Source organism: Pantherophis guttatus, chromosome 8 (assembly GCF_059756535.1).
Source record: "Pantherophis guttatus breed Tessera chromosome 8, ASM5975653v1, whole genome shotgun sequence".
In the NCBI taxonomy this organism is placed as follows: Eukaryota; Metazoa; Chordata; class Lepidosauria; order Squamata; family Colubridae; genus Pantherophis; species Pantherophis guttatus.
This window is the reverse complement of record NC_142070.1, coordinates 80,258,861-80,271,675: the sequence shown is the minus strand read 5'-3', so window position 1 is coordinate 80,271,675 and position 12,815 is coordinate 80,258,861.

Sequence of the window (12,815 nt, the reverse complement as noted above, 5' to 3'; positions counted from 1 at the left end):
ATAGAATAGAATAGAATAGAATAGAATAGAATAGAATAGAATAGAATAGAAAATATGGAATGGAATGGAATGGAATGGAATGGAATGGAATGGAATGGAATAGAATAGAATAGAATAGAAAATATGGAATGGAATGGAATGGAATAGAATAGAATAGAATAGAATAGAATAGAATAGAATAGAATAGAATAGAATAGAATAGAATAGAATAGAATAGAATAGAAAATATGGAATGGAATGGAATGGAATGGAATGGAATAGAATAGAATAGAATAGAATAGAATAGAATAGAATAGAATAGAATAGAATAGAATAGAATAGAAAATATGGAATGGAATGGAATGGAATGGAATGGAATGGAATGGAATGGAATAGAATAGAATAGAATAGAAATCATAGGGATAAAAGGAAGAAAGTTACAGTCATGCAGTCATAAGTGGGAGGAGATGGGTGATGGGAACGATGAGAAGATTAATAATAATAGTAATGCAGACTTATGCTTATATGCTTATAACATATATTTATTTCTGTTTGGGAGTACATATTTGAGCAAAAGTCAAAATAATTTACGATCTCTCTCTTTTTTTCCTAATTTGCCTCTAACATTTGGAACGTTTTAGAAGCAATTGTATTTTTTTCTTTGACAGTTTGCTGGCTGTTTACTTACAATTACTTCTAGAATGCATTTCATTTTCCCACAATTGCTGATCTCACTCCCTCCTAATGCTAAAAGACAATCCTACGGGGAGAAGTTATTTTATTTTAGATGGCTTAGAACCCTTATCTGGAGGAAATTTCTCATCCCACCTGCTTTCAAAGGGATCATTACAGTTTTGGCATCCCGTATCAACCCAACGAGCTCTCGGTCCAATCTATATCATTCAGCGACAGTCAAACGGCAACAAAACTATTTCTTTTCTTTCTTTCTTTTTTTCTTTCTACTTTCTTTTGTTTTCTTTACTGTGGCATGTTTTGCCATTTGAAACAAACCACTGGGATGACCTGGGACACGGCACAGAGGCAACAAAGGCAGCTGATAGTTTCAAACCGCCTCTTTATTGCTCCAAATTGCCCCAAACGTTCCCACATTTCTGGCAAGTCCCAGAGCAAAGTGATGACACAGACACACCCGTACAAACCTCCAGCAGCCTCTGGGCTGCAAGTAGTCCAGCCCAACGCTGTGAGCACAATGGCTGCAAAGCAAGAAATCCAGCAGGGCAAGTCAAGGAGTCCAGGAAGCAAAGGAACAAGGCAAGTAATCCAGAAAGCCAGAAAGGAAGCAAGGAATCCAGGAAAGTTCAAACCTCAGCAATGGCACTGATTAATTGTTCTGACTGTCAGGAAATTTCTCCTTAGTTCTAGGTTGCTTCTCTCCTTGATTAGTTTCCATCCGTTGCTTCTTGTCCTGCCTTCAGGTGCTTTGGAGAATAGTTCGACTCCCTCTTCTTTGTGGCAGCTCCTGAGATATTGGAAGACTCTGCTATCATTTTGCCCTTCTTCTCTTTAACAGATTAACAGAGTTGGAAGGGACCTTGTAGGTCATCTAGTCCAACCCCCCGCCCAAGCAGGAGACCCTACACCATTTCTGACAGAGGGCAGTCCAGTCTCTTCTTGAAAGCTTTCAGGGAGGAAGCTCCCACAACTTCTGTTCCTTTGGTGGATTGTTCTCACTGTCTGAAAATTCCTCCTTATTTCCAGATTGAATCTCTCCTTGTTCAGTTTCCATCCATTGTTCCTTGTCTGGCCTTCAGGTGCTTTGGAGAATAGCTTGATCCCCTTCCTCTCTATAACAGCCCCTCAAATATTGGAAGACTGCTATCCTGTCTCCCCTGGTCCTTCTCTTCACTAGACTAGACTAGATTGTCTTGCCTCCAGAACAGTGGTGAAATCCAATTTTTTTTTACTACTGGTTTTGTGGGCGTGGCTTGGTGGGCATGGTGTGGCTTGGTGGGCATGGCAGGGGAAGGATACTGCAAAATCTCCATTCTCACCCCACTCTGGGGCCAGCCAGAGGTGGTATTTGCCGTTTCTCCGAAGTACTCAAAATTTCCGCTACCGGTTCTCCCGAACCTGTCAGAACCTGCTGGATTTCACCCCTGCCTGTATCCGATGCTGAGATTGTAACACTTGCTACGAGATTACCAGAAGGAGTAATTTGCTACTTCCCGTGAAAATTGTGGGCCTCTCTGTCTGCATAATGGCCTCCTAAATTGAATTAGCTCTCCTTCATGTTTTGATAATGCAAGGCAGGAAAACAGGGAGGGAAGGAAGGACAATGAGCTCACACGGTAGGGGAAATGTGGTAGCCAGGGGAGATCAAGGCTGTTACTGCTGATGTGCTTTGAGTCTCTAGACCTCATTAAGGCTGAAGTGGGGACCAGAAATAAAATGGTGCCATGTGACTTCGACTGTACTTACAAGGCTGCATTTTAACAACGGCGAAAAAATGCAAAGGTGAAGGCACTTGGAAGCTAAATGAACTGAATGTCTATGGAGATTCTCAGTCATCCAGGTCACAGACATCCCAACGGTGCTTTTTCAAAAGGCAACTGGACTTTTGTTTTTTTCCTTGAAGAGGTTTCACTTCCCATCCACGAGAAGCTTCTTCAGTTCTGACTGAATGGTGGAGAAAAATCAGAAATCCTTCCATCCTCCACCACTCAGTCCGAACTGAAGAAGATACTGGATAAACACAGCAATGACAACGCAGAAAATATTTAAGAGACAAAGATTAATGAAACCTGGAGTTTTTCTTTTAGGTAGAATGGACAAGCCAATGGAAAGACAATTTGGGGGTGCGATTCCTTCATGGGATGCTTGACTGCTGAAGAATGGATTTTGAAATTGACTGAACTGAATTAGCGGAGATGGAGAAATTAACTGCTTTGATTAGATGGACTAGACAGCTCTCTAAGACACCAGAAACCGTTTGTGGACTTTTCATGCGCTAAATATAATAACAGATGGTTAACAGAGGGATTTGAAGATTAATGTAATGTTTAGCTTAATGTTTAGTTCTATTGTTTAGACTGCTTTTTCTTCTTTCATAGATAGATAGATAGATAGATAGATAGATAGATAGATAGATAGATAGATAGATAGATAGATAGATAGATAGATGTGGGTGGGTGGGTGGGTGGATGGATGGATGGATTAGATAGATATGATAGATTAGATTAGATAGATTACATAGACAGATAGACAGATAGTTGTAGATAGATAGAAGATAGATAGATAGATAGATAGATAGATAGATAGATAGATAGATAGATAGATAGATAGATAGATGTGGGTGGGTGGGTGGGTGGATGGATGGATGGATTAGATAGATATGATAGATTAGATTAGATAGATTACATAGACAGATAGACAGATAGTTGTAGATAGATAGAAGATAGATAGATAGATAGATAGATAGATAGATAGATAGATAGATAGATAGATAGATTGATAGACAGACAGACAGACAGATAGATATGAGATAGAGGGAGAGATAGATGGAGGGATAAACAAAGGGAAAGAGAGAGGATGGAAAGATAGGATGGATAGATAGAGAGATGGATGGATGGATGGATGGATATGGTAGATAGATAGATAGATAGATAGATAGATAGATAGATAGATAGATAGATAGATAGATAGATAGATAGATAGATAGATAGATAGATAGATAGATATGAGATAGAGGGAGAGATAGATGGAGGGATAAACAAAGGGAAAGTGAGAAGATGGAAAGATAGGATGGATAGATAGAGAGATGGATGGATGGATATGGTAGATTATAGATAGATGATAGATGATAGATAGATAGATAGATAGATAGATAGATAGATAGATAGATAGATAGATAGATAGATAGATAGATATGGTGGATGAGAGAGAGAGGGAGGGAGGGAGATATTTGTAAAAGGGGAGGAGAATTTATTCCTTTTTCTTTTCTTTCAGCACTCAGCCAGGGTGGATCCTACATGCTAAATGTTAAATTTAATTGAACACTTTTTCCTCTCTAGTAGCAGGGTTACTAATTAACAAAAATCAAACAAATATACTAACTAAGAATATCTTAGAAGAATCTAAGAAAGGCTTACAGGAGGTGACCGGATTAAATGTAGTTAATAAAGTTAAATACTTGGGAATTTGGCTAACTGGCAAATGTTCGAGCATACAGGAGGATAATTATAATAAACTATTAATTCAAACAAGAAAAGATCTAGACAAATGGGGCAAAATACAACTCTCACTCCTAGGACGAGTAACAACAGTTAAATCCTATGTTTTACAGAAGTTAAATTTTTTATTTCAAACCGCCCCAGTGAATCTACCTAAAAAATTCTTCATGGAGTTAAACCAAATAATAACTAAATTTATCTGGCAGGGGAAGAAACCGCGGATTAAAAGAAAGATGATGCAAGAGATAAAAGAAAGAGGAGGCCTAGGGTTACCATGTTGGGAGAACTATTACTCAGCTGCTTTATTAGCCTGGGTAAAAGAATGGATTACCTTAGGAAATAGCCGTCTTCTTAAAAATACACTATTTTGTTGTTGTTAGGGTTGAATGTATGTTTTTGTTTTGTTTCGTTTCGTTTGTTTTACTGCTCTGTATTTTACTCTTTGTGATAAAACTATAAAGAATAAGAATATAAGAACTGAGGAAGCTTCTTGGATGAAAAGCGAAACGTTTCAGCTTGACTGTCAATCATCTAATGGAAATGCTGACTCTCAGGCCATTGTGCATTCTGCTAATATTTTACGGGAAGGTGGAAACAATAAGGAGAATAAAATATATTTTGATATAAAACCTCTCTCAGTTTCTTTTCCTTCTCTTTCAAGGCAAAAAGTACATAATAAATTGCCTTTTTTTTTCTCGTTGCAGAGGTAGTTCATTCTTGCTGCCACAGGAGGGATACATGTCAATGTATTAATATATGAGTGGAAAATATCATTCTTTAAATGATATTTAAATTCACCTTCTCTGAGAGTTAAGTACTGAATAGACAAATCGTTGCATCATTGGTGTTATTAATCATTAATATTATCAGTGTTAAACCAGTGGTGAAATCCAAAAATTTTTACTACCAGTTCTGTGGGCATGGCTTGGTGGGCGTGGTGTGGCTTGGTGGGCGTGGCTTGGTGGGCATGGCAGGGAAAGGATACTGCAAAATCTCCATTTCCACTCCACTCCAGGGGAAGGATACTGTAAAATCCCCATTCCCTCCCGACTCCAGGGGGAAGGATATTGCAAAATCTCCATTCCCACCCCACCCTGGGACCAGCCGGAGGTGGTATTTGCCAGTTCTCCAAACTACTCAAAATTTCTGCTACCGGTTCTCCGAACTAATCAAAATTTCCGCTACCGGTTCTCCAGAACCTGTCAGAACCTGCTGGATTTCACCCCTGTGTTAAACCATGCTGCACTGCTAGCATTAGAAGATAAGAATTAGAAGACGGTATGCACACAGACAGGCAAACGTCTTACATATTGTGGGAAACCACACACCCCCAGAAGAAGGAAATAGTTTGGAGAATATTAAAAAGGCAGAATATTATACTTTTTATAATGTTTTTTTTTTTTGCACAATTTTTATTTTGCAAGTTCTATATGATAGTGATTGAATAACTTCAGATGTTCATCTTGGCTACCAATTAGACCAGGGGTGAAATCCTACTGGTTTGGACCAGTTCGGGTGAACCGCTACGGATTATGTGAAAATATCTACAGACCCCTCGCATCCTGGACATAAACTGTTTCAACTCCTACCCTCAAAACGATGCTATAGGGCACTGCACACCAGAACAACTAGACATGAGGACAGTTTTTCCCCGAATGCCATCACTCTGCTCAACAAATTATTCCCTCAACACTGTCAAACTAGTTACTAAGTCTGCACTACTATTAATCTTCTCATCGTTCCCATCACCCATCTCCTCCCGCTTATGACTGTAACTTCATTGCTTGTATCCTTACGATTTATATTGATATTGTTTCCTGATTGCTTATTTGTTCCCTATGACTATCATTAAGTGTTGTACCTTATGATTCTTGATGAATGTATTTTTTTATGTACACTGAGAGCGTATGGACCAAAGACAAATTCCTTGTGTGTCCAATCACATTTGACCAATAAAGAATTCTATTCTATTCTATCCTATCCTATCCTATCCTATCCTATCCTATCCTACTCTACTCTACTCTACTCTACTCTACTCTACTCTACTCTACTCTACTCTACTCTACTCTACCCTACCCTACCCTACCCTACCCTACTCTATTCTATTCTATTCTATTCTATTCTATTCTATTCTATTCTATTTAGCCGGTAGACACCCTCAAGCAATAAAGTCAATAGAAAAAGACTGTCTAAAACATTTGAAAGACACCTGACTGATATTCCGCATTTTTATAACAAATAAAAAAGAAAAGAAAAGCAGCAATAGGACTACAGAGCGAGATATAGAAAAAGTGAGCGAAGATTTCATTACAAAACCTGGACAGGTTTACGACTCTCGATTTTAAATGGCTGTGAAGACAATCAGAACGGAATTGCACAGGGACCAGCAGCTTATCTGATTAATTGCACGAAGAAAAGGAAAGAAAGGGAATTTAGAGACTGGAAGAATGGAAAAGTAAACAAGACACAAAGGGAACCAGAAAACCATGACTGAAATATCACTGCTCCAAATCGGTCTGTTCCACCGAAGCAAACAGAAGTTAACAGATCTTGCGGTTGTTATAGAGGCTGCAATGCATTTGAAATATGTTTATTTTCCCCTTTTGTGGCCAGGAATCTTAGCTAGATTTATTGTTGTTTACTGCATTTTCTAGCCTTGGAATCTTCTGGGTGACATCAGCCGAGTCTCGGAAGACACACCAAGAAATAAATTGAGAGGAACCTGAACTCATGGGGAGAAAGATAGAGCTTTGGCACCCCAAAAACACTTAAAAGAACGACGTCCAGTCAAATAAAACAAATGCACAATTCTTGGTCAATGGACGCTAACAGTATTTTTGCAGGTTCTACTTCAGATCCCCAGCACAGCAGTGACCTTACGGTTAAATCTTTTTCAAGAGGGAGGGGAAAAAAACAACAACATCCATTCTCAAAGTGAATATAAAGTTAAAACCAGAAACTTTACTGTTGGGTTTCATGGGAAAAGACTCGAGGAAAAAAGTTTAGAACTTTGATGTTATCTACATTGAAGGCAGCAAGATTACTGTACGCACAAATATAGAAGGACGCTTTGATTCCCACAATGGACAAAGGGCTGCAAAAGTCGATGGACGTAGCAGAGATGGCTAAATTGACTGTCTTGATTAAAGGGAAAAAAAACACACAATTGTTGTAGCCCGCCAGCGACCAATGGAGCTGGCAGCAGAGTCGGACAGTGAGGAGGTTGGGGAGAAACTTGGGCCAGTCCTGGGGGCTGGGGAAAGCTCGGACGAGGGCTCTGCGTCGGAGGCAGAGAGGGAGTTAAACAGCAGCGAGGCAGAGGAAAGCTGGAGCCTGTTCCCAGTATGTGCATGCGCAGAGCTAACAGAAGACAAAAACAACTCAGAAAGCAGGGTCGACTCAGGAGTAAAGCCACACCTTGGAGGTGATTGGACCCTCCCATAGGAAACAGAAGAGGAGCGAACAGGGAGTGGGCCTTTTGCAGGAAACAATTCGTTCGTTCCGTGACTCTGAGAGACTCTGTGCCAAGTTTGGCCTTGTACTGCGGTTGGAAACAAGTTGCGTGGCAGCTTTGCCAAACGACATAAGGTGTGTTGAGAAATATTCCTTTGCAAAACTGTTTGGACAAACCTTGCTGGCTGTGAATGAGCGTAATTCACAGTCGTGTAAATAAAAGAGGTTTTGCCGGGAGCGATTCCTGCCTCCTGCTTGTTAAGGGAGCCTAGCTCAGAACAGCAATGACTTTTGTTTCTACTTGGAAACCGCTTCTGGGCTTTGTGCTCGAGGTGGCGGGAAAAAATGAAACTTTGATTTTGGGGCTTTGCCGATTTGATAGATTTGTTGTTATAGAAATGGCTAGTTGATATTACCATGCAAAAGTAAAAAGTTGAGGTATGATGCTGTTATTTTATTCTACTGCACCAAAGGGAGTCAGAAATCAATGCCTTTTCTTTCTTTTTTCCCTACTTTCTTTCGGAGGCTGGGGAAGCTGTTTTCGCCCTCCCGGAGGCTCAAGGAAAGCCTCCAGAGCCCGGGGAGGGCAAAAATGCCCCCCCACCATGGTGCAGGAGGCCGACTAGGCCACGCCCACCTTGCAACCAGGCAGAGAACCCCTTGCTAAAATTTTTGAAGCCCACCCCGTATTGCATTTTTTTTTATTTTTATTTTTTTAATTTGATTTATATGCCGCCCTTCTCCGGAGACTCAGGGCGGCTTACAATGCGTTAAGCAATAGCCTTCATCCTTTTGTATATTTATACAAAGTCAGCTTATTGCCCCCACAACTGGGTCCTCAATTTACCTACCTTAGAAAGGATGGAAGGCTGAGTCAACTTTGAGCCTGGTGAGATTCGAACCTGCGGTAATTGCAAGCAGCTGGTCTTAATAACAGGGTGCTTTAGACCACTGTACTACCAAGGCTCTTGTATTGTACTGTACTGTACTGTACTGTACTATATTATATTATTGTCAACTTGCAAAGCTTTCAAGTTGCCATGAGCAGAAGAGAGGGAGAACTGATGGAGCTGATTGATTTCCCTAACTGAAACTACATTCCACAGATGCTTTTTTACCGCAATCAGTAGGAGAGTTTTGGGTTTCACAAGCCAGCCAAAGTGGTTCATTGGAGAATGTGATTTATTACATGGCCAGGGAGGAGTGGGAGAGACAGGGTCATAGGGGAACGTAAATCTATGTGGGATTAGTTCTAACTGCATTCTAATATTGCCAAACTGGTGCTCCTAATAAATGACTGTATTTCTTTTGAAGTTTGGTTGTGGCTCATGAATTAGTTAGGGCATCTTTCGGAAACTATATTATATTATATTATATTATATTATATTATATTATATTATATTATATTATATTATATTATATTATATTATATTATATTATATTATATTATATTATATTATATATTATATTATATTATATTATATTATATTATATTATATTATATTATATTATTATATTATATTATACTATACTATATTATATTATATTATATTATATTATATTATATTATATTATACTATGCTATATTATATTATATTATATTATTATTGTCAACTTGCAAAGCTTTCAAGTTGCCATGAGCAGGAGGGAGGGAGAACTGATAGAGCTGATTGATTTCCCTAACTGAAACTACATTCCACAGATGCTTTTTTACCGCAATCAGTAGGAGAGTTTTGGGTTTCACAGCCAGCCAAAGTGATTAATTGGAGAATGTGATTTATGACATGGCCAGAGAGGAGGGGAGAGACAGGGTCATAGGGGAACGTAAATCTATGTGGGATTAGTTCTAACTGCATTCGAATATTGCCAAAATGGTGCTCCTAATAAATGACTGTATTTCTTTTGAAGTTTGGCTCATGGCTCATGAATTAATTAGGGCATCTTTCGGAAACTTTATTATATTATATTATATTATATTATATTATATTATATTATATTATATTATATTATATTATATTATATTATATTATATTATATTATATTATATTATATTAATTATATTAATTATATTATTATTATATTAATTATATTATATTCTGATTTTTTAAAAAAATTAAACATTAGAAAAAGGGAAAAAACATCCAGGATTAATGGGCTGATATTTGTTTCCATCTTGCTGGGAACTGCAGAAAGCTGGGTTCGTTTCCTACACCAGCCAAGAGTTACATTAATTTTAGATCAGAATAGGCACAAGCCAGAAACTTCTAGTCCAACGAGAGAGGAACAAGAAGTACCGTCTGAGACCGATATTTCCCTCGCTTGCAGGCTCGAATTTTTGACAGCAGAGTGAGATTTTTTTCTGGCGTGGAAAATAAATGATCTATTGTAATGGAATTAGAAAAAGAAAGAAAGAATCGCTTTCCCGCAATCCTCCCCAAAAGAGTTTTTTTTAAAAAAATATTTTTGCAAGAGTAAAAATCCTGCCACGTTTAATTCGGCCCTGATTCCTGCCTGCCTGTTAAAAGTTCTACGGGAAGCCAGACATTTTTAAAAGGAAATCTGTCCTAACTTCCTCCAGAACTCATGCAGGTTGTCTTAACACCTGGTCCTGATGGGCACTTACCTGTGGGTCCCATTAGCATAGGGCCCCATACTAATCTGTGTATGTTAACCAGTGGTGGAATTCAATTTTTTTACTACCGGTTCTGTGGGCGTGGCTTTGTGGGCATGGTGTGGCTTGGTGGGTGTGGCAGGGGAAGGATACTGCAAAATCCCCATTCCCTACCCACTCCTGGGGGGAGGATACTGCAAAATCCCCATTCCCACCCCACTCCAGGGGAAAGGATATTGCAAAATCCCCATTCCCTCCCCACTCCAGGGGGAGGATACTGCAAAATCCCCATTTCCACCCCACTCCAGGGGAAGGATACTGCAAAATCCCCATTCCCTCCCCACTCCAGGGGAAAGGATATTGCAAAATCCCCATTCCCTCCCCACTCCAGGGGAAGGATACTGCAAAATCCCCATTTCCACCCCACTCCAGGAGAAGGATACTGCAAAATCCCCATTCCCTCCCCACTCCAGGGGAAAGGATATTGCAAAATCCCCATTCCCTCCCCACTTCAGGGGAAGGATACTGCAAAATCCCCATTCCCTCCCCATTCCTGGGGGAAGGATACTACAAAATCCCCATTCCCTACCCACTCCAGGGGAATGATACTGCAAAATCCCCATTCCCTCCCCACTCCTGGGAGAAAGATACTGCAAAATCCCCATTCCCACCCCACTGCGGTCAGCCAGAGGTGGCATTTACCGGTTCTCAAAATTTCTGCTACCGGTTCTCCAGAACCTGTCAGAGCCTGCTGAATAACCCTTCAATGCACCTTGTATCATATAAATACAACAACATCTTTATTACATTTTACTGCATTTTTAAAAAAATTAATACTAACATGCATGAATAGAAATTAACACTGATTTCTTTTTACTCGTAGATGATGAGACGAGCCCACCTGTTTTTAATGTTTCAACACCGATTTTGTTGGAAGTGCCAATAAAATGAATATATGTTTAATTTTATCGGCCATTTACATTTTTATTCCTGTGAGTAGTTTATTTATTTATTTTATTATCAGACTTATATGCCGCCCTCTCTCCACAAGGACTCAGGGCGGCTCACAGCAATAAAAAACAACAAGTCCAATTAAAATTCAACTATAAAACTAAAATTAAAATTAAAATTCCCATTAAAACCCCATTCAGTCCAGGCCAGCTTGGCGAAACAGCCATGTTTTAAGGTCACGGCGGAAGGAGCGACGATCGGGGGCTACCCGGAGCTCCAAGGGGAGCTGATTCCAGAGGGTAGGTGCACCCACAGAGAAGGCTCGCTCCCTAGGGGCCGTCAGCCGACATCGTTTGGCCGACGGAACCCCAAGTAGGCCCTCTCTATGTGAGCGCACGGGGCGATGGGGAGCTGTTGCTGGCCGCAGGTAGTCCACCAAATACCCCGGGCCTAAGCCATGTAGGGCTTTAATTGACGTAGGGGTCCCAGTACACTCCTTTGCCCGGGGCCCATAATGCTGTTAAGACAGCCCTGATTGGGAGGGTCAGTGGGTTCGACATTTGCCCATGAGAAAGTACAAAGAGTTCCTGTCCTTTCCGGGGGGGAGGGGGCAGGAGTGAAATCCAGCAGGTTCTGACAGGTTCTAGAGAACCGGTAGCGGATAGTTTGAGTCGTTCGGAGAACCGGCAAATACCACTTCTGGCTGGCCCCAGAGTGGGGTGGGAATGGGGATTTTGCAATATCTGCACCTTTGTTCATTGTGCAAGGCAGGGCTGATGAGCAGGGATGAAGACCAACCTACGTATTCATATTTGCCAGGGGGGAGGAATAAATGTCACTCCCGGGCTTCATCCTACAAGATGAACTTATTTTAGAAACCATACGGGCTGCGAGTTGCCTACTAAGAACCACGTTCACACTGTGCTCCGATCCCCACTCAAACAAGAAGGTGGTTTTGCCATGCGACAGCTCCCACTCCCACTCCCACTCCTATCCTGCAGGCAGATTCTGTTGGTTGTATTACAACATTGTGATGGTTTGTCCTACACCTGCAATGTTTTGTAATACCTCATAGTTTTTCTTTATTATTTAAGTATTTCAGGATGATGTAGCGGAAATCACGCCCCCTCCCCAACTCTATGCCATCCTATTTAGGCACGTGTCAGCACTTCAACCTGCATTTACTCTAGTGCTGACATAAGAAGGAGAAGAGGGGGGCAGCTGGCAAGAGGACGCTTGATTTTTACCTACTTATTTTCCCTGAAAATAATATCCCTTAGGAGATGAGATGGGAGGGGGGACATTCCTGGGAGCTGAAGTAGTAGATATGGGGAGAGTGATTTGGAAGGTGGCCAATGAGACGCAGAGAATTGGGGAACGGAAAGGGAAGGTTTGGGGTCAGGAAGTCAGAGTTGGCTACGCCACGATCGGGGACAGGTTGTCGTGCTTAATAAAATGAAAGACTTCTTCAAAGACTATTTGTTTGGAAATGCGATTTATTTTATTTGAGACGACATCGAAACCTGACAGAGGGTTTTTGAGGCCAGGCGCACGCATGAGCAAAGCCCATGCACAGAAGGCCGGGCGCATGCACGGAAGGCAGGGGCGTGCACGAGCGTACACGAAGCAAG